Consider the following 5,343-nt stretch of genomic DNA (forward strand, 5'->3'; position numbering starts at 1 on the left):
ATCGTTTAGTTTCCGGTAGTCTACGCAGAACCGCATTTGACCATCCTTCTTCTTCACAAGTACTACCGGCGAACTCCATGGACTCGCTGATGGTTCAATCACACCACTCTCACTCATTTCTTTTATTATTTGGCTAACAGTTTCACGTTTGGCAAGTGGAACACGCCGAGGAGCTTGACGGATTGGCCTTGCATCGCCAGTATCAATGCGATGTTTCACAACGTTAGTCCTGCCTGGTTTGTCGCCATCCTTGTCGAATATGTTGCAGTATCTTCGCAGAAGTTCCTTAGCCTTGTGCTGGTATTTTTCTTCCAACCCTTCCGTCCATGCATTAATGTCTTCCGCAATGTCATTCTCGCCAATGGAATTGCTTTCAGGTAACTTTTCGCAGTTGAAGATTGCCTCTACCTCTCGACATTGCCCCAGTACAGTTCCTCTTCGGAGTTTGACTGGTGATTTGAACTCATTGAGCACTCGAACTGGGATGCGTCCATCCTTTTGCGTCTTAGCCAGGGTTTTACCAATAAGTACGTCCGGTGTAGAATTTTGTGTCGCTTCAACAACCCACAATTTGTTTGTCCCACAATCTCCATCAATCTTTGCCCACACAACTGCTTCTGACTTCGGTGGAATCTGCTCGCTTTCCTCTAGGATCACTCGCTTGCTGCTGTACGGACCATCATACCCAAACCTAAGGGGCACTTCCATGTTGTCGTACGTCATGATCCTGTTCTTCATGTCGATCTTCATACCTTGACCAAATAAAAAGTCTAATCCAATGATGACTTCATCCATAATCGCCGCGACTATGAACTTGTGTAACACCGTCACATTCCCTATTGCGACTTTGCATGTTACCTCTCCTACAACTTGGGTGTCCTCACCAGTTGCTGTCCTCAACCTTGCTCCAGGTAGTGGCCTTACCTCTTTAGTGACCAAATCAGATCGAATGATGGAATGTGATGCGCCCGTATCCACAGTTAGTACTCGCTCATGTCCGTCCACATATCCACCAACAGTAACGTTGCTCGCTTTTCTGCCAATTCTCGAGACGGAGATTATGGGGCATTCAATTGCGGGAGCCAGTATGCGCCCCTTGCTGCTGGCTCGTTTTAGTTTAACGACTGGTCGGAGTTGGGCTCGTCATCCTCAGTCCTGCGTTTACGTACTGCTGAACTGTTTGACCTGTTGGAACCCGTCTTACATTCGCGTGCGAAGTGGCCTGGTTTTCCGCAACTAAAACATTTTCTAGCACCATCCTTCCTCTCGGTTGCACCAGGAGTATTCTTCCCTGCCATCGACTTGAGTATTTTCAGGATCTCGTTCATCACGTCAGGTGTTTCCACTTCTACTCGATGGGCTTTGTAGGCTGGTCTACTTAGGAGCGCTGCCGTTTCACGTGTCTGAGCCTACGAGACCGTTTCAGCAAATGTTGGCTTTGGATTTGCATACGTCTCGCGCTTGGTATACACGTCCCGCATTCCGTTGATGAACCTCTGGATTTTTACTCTTTCGAGGTGCTCACCAGATGCATCTCCAATTGCCAAATGAGCCAACCTTTCAACCTCGGAGGCGAATTCCTGTAGAGTCTCGTTGGATTTCTGGCAGCGATTTTCCAGCTCCATCAGGTAAATCTGACTCCCGTGCTCGCTACCATAACGTCTTTCCACTGCACCCATTAACGCATCGTAACTGTTCCTTTCACAATCAGGAATAGTCTGCAAGATTTCCGCTGCAGGTCCTTTTAATGCAACGAACAGTGCAGCGGATTTATCCTCCATGCTCCAGTGATTTGCTGTAGCTGTCTTATCAAACTGGAGCTTAAAGACTTGGAAAGGAATCGTGCCGTCCAAGGATGGAGTCTTTACCTTGGGCGCGCTGGTCGAAGAAGGTGGGCGATTCAACTGCATATCTCGGAGGCGACCTTCCAACTCTTCTACCTTAGCCTCGACTTTCTCCTGAATTAGCTCTTCGATTTTATCTTGTCGTTCCTCGATTTTATCCTGTCTCTCTCTGAGTTCCGCGTTATCTTTAAATAAATTCTCTTGTTGCTGAGTAATCTTTTCATCTAGCTGCGATGACATGTACGTTTTCTGTGCACTTGCAGCTGGGATGAAATCTGTGATGACAGCTGTGATGACATCTGTGACATGGCAGCCAATAACGTGTTCATGTCCATAGCTGTTGATGAACTTGGAGACTTTTGCTGTTCTTCAACCTTCCCGGATGTCTGCTGCACATCCTTCGACGAACAAGCAGCCTCATCCTTCTGTTCGTCCTTTGCGGATGCATCGTCGGATTTACCCTGGAAGTCGTATTTGTCCACGTCGATGCCTTCAGCTTCCATAGCCTCCCGCAAACGGGATAATAATTCCACTTTTCTTCCGGAGGTGGCCAAATTACGCTTTTCCAACTCCTGTTTCAGTTCCTCAATCTTTAAGTCCTGAATTTTCGCCATTTTCAGTAGTTTATCCTTCGGCATTTATTTAACAATCCCACTTCTGGCACCAATTGTTACGATTATCCTTGAACCCTCGTCCGGATTTCCCAAATCCTCCGGTTCGTATCGCTGGATTGTTAAATAAAGGCTAACGATGACCAAATGGTAGTACAATTAACTTTATTGTACAACAAACAATTTTACAATACTTGCTAATACAGTAAAAACACTACAATACTTGTTAAAGCAATTACAACGCTTTACTACTTGTTAACACAATTAAACTTATAGCTTGCTTAATCGCAACTCGCTTCTCTGCTCAGTTTACTTGTAGCTTGCTGACTTGTAACTTACTCACCTCGCGGTGGCGGCGCCCTTATATACCTGCGCTGGCACTTATGGCAACTCTAGAACATTCTGAAGTTTATCGCTCATTCTCTTTCTCTCGCTGTTCGCAGTGTTCATCCAACTTGACGTTTCTCTTTGTGGACCATTCTACGTCATTCTTCGAACATTCTGCCTCTTTCTCGCTGTTCGCTTTGTGTTGTCGCAGTATTCGCCACAATATACATAGATTTATATATTGATGAAAGCTCCTTCAATTAAACTTCCAAAGGTGTCTATATTTTGAAAATTGGTTCAATAGTTTTAGAAATATAAGCTTTTGGAAATGTTGGAAGTTCCACGTTTAGCCCCCCTAGCGCCACCCCATCAATTTGCACCAAAGAAAAAGTTTACCATTAAACTCAGCAGAAAGGGGTGCACCACGTCCACGTTTTCTTTTTTCTCTAGCTCAAGGGTCTGTATTCTTTAGGTATGCCCTAAGTGGATAACAATATAATACAAACATTTGTAAAATAGAACAAGCGTGAAAATAACTACTTATAAAATAGACTTAACGACTTTTTGAAACTCAAAAATCAATAGGGGTCTTCATCAAAAGTGATAAGGGGATAAATTGCTTAAATTTATCAGTTTATCCGCCTTTTTTCATGAACGCACCTTGGTTAATAGTTGCATACAACTGTTTATTATTTCGCTTATACGGCTAGTTACATTTCATTCTTACCTCGTTCATTGTGTTCATTTTTTATGTGTTCGTAGCAAAAGCGACTACCTGGCAACCTGTTAAGGTTGAATTTTCCTGAAATTTATACATTTATCTACCAAAGTTGTTTTATAAAGTGATAAACTTTGGTTAAATAGATTTCCGTACAAAGTTTGACAGTTAATCTATCAAAATGATAAGTTTATCACTTTATCAAGTTTATCAAGAGTTTATCACTTTTGATGAAGACCCCTAATAACAACATGCTGGGAAATTCTGTTGACCTCAATCAGCGCCCTAGTAATGGAAGCATTTCGTGCATACATAGCCTTAAGCTTCCCTGCAAAAAATTGTGCGACTTATCTCTAAGGAGAAGTGGTATTCATCTAAACCGATAACTTTATCAAGCAGATAATCTTATAAGTTTATGCACTCTGTTACATGAACGACCCACGCTCTCTTTTCGTTTACACATTCGACAATAGTCGTGTTTTCTTTGGTTATAAAGCGCAGTGTCACTAACTTTATACTTCTAGCACGGGGATAAAGAAATTATAGAAACTACCTCACTAAATTGGAAAAAATTATATTTACGAGATATCTATTTAAATAAATGTACATATAACATAAAGGCTATTTATTTGAAGCAAGTTATAAGAAACAATTGCAGAATGTCTGTTTGTGTATGAATTCATTTATCACGGCTACCAAACTTTGCGAATTATCAGTGAAACAAAACAAACAGACGGGATAATAATTGAACCAGATCTCTATCAGGATCATATCGTTGTTGAATTTGCGTGCAAAATTTGTATGCTGATCCCGATTATTGCCTAAGAAAACATAGCTAGAGTTGCGACAGAGTTGCATTGTCTTCAGTTTATCAAGTTTATTCAGTGAAATCGCTGGATAAATTTATCAGAAATGTGTAAACGAGTTTCCATACAAACTTTGACAGTTCATTTATAAGGTTTACACAATTATAAGTTTATACGGTTTACAATGCATTTATAAGGTTTGATGAATACCCTTAGAGTATTCCGAGATTACTCTCAATCGGGTACAATTGGGAATTAATTAGTCTCAATTAGTCTCATACGGGTACTAATGGAGGTCAATTAGTCTCGACTCATCCCTTATGGGTATAATTGGAGATCAATTAGTCCCCAACTCATCTCTAACGGGTACTATTAACGATTTAATGATATGTACGCACTTAGTCAATGAAATTTCATGTGCGGCGTTGGCACACAGAAAGAGTATTCGCCTAACAAAACTGAGCACCCCGGTTCGAATCTCAGCTGGCTCATATTTTAATCTTTTAAAAGTGGATAGTCGCTTTTTATACCCGTTTGGGTATAAAGGTGAACAATTAGTCTCTTCATAGGACATGCTCGAACAAAAGAGACCAGTTCATTCCATATAAAGAGATCAAAAGTGGTATTAGTCGCATGCTCCTTTGCGATTGCTCCCGGAGTCATCCCGGATTAGTCCCATTTTTTGCAGGGTTGATATACAGTTCAAGCGTGAGCGTGAGGAATTCCATTTGTATTCTTATGGACGCTCACACCCATCTGTCAAAACTTGCCGTTCACATGCGAATGCTTTGCGTACGCACACAGTTGAGTGTGAGCTCGAAAAAAATCCATTTATGCATTTTAAATTAGTTTTTATTCCATAATTCTGAAAGATATTTTAATTCTCTATGCATGTCTCAACTATAGCCAAAAGGTTAGTAATAACTTAGATATTGGTCAAAATAAAAAGCTCACGCTAACGCTCGCATTGAACTGTATATCAGGCTTTAAAAACGCCAATATTGAAAAATTCGGGATATGGAAGGGGTCTGGCAGAT

The sequence above is a fragment of the Rhagoletis pomonella genome, unplaced genomic scaffold (assembly GCF_013731165.1).
Source record: "Rhagoletis pomonella isolate Grant_MI unplaced genomic scaffold, Rhpom_1.0 Rhpom_scaffold_00009, whole genome shotgun sequence".
In the NCBI taxonomy this organism is placed as follows: domain Eukaryota; kingdom Metazoa; phylum Arthropoda; class Insecta; order Diptera; family Tephritidae; genus Rhagoletis; species Rhagoletis pomonella.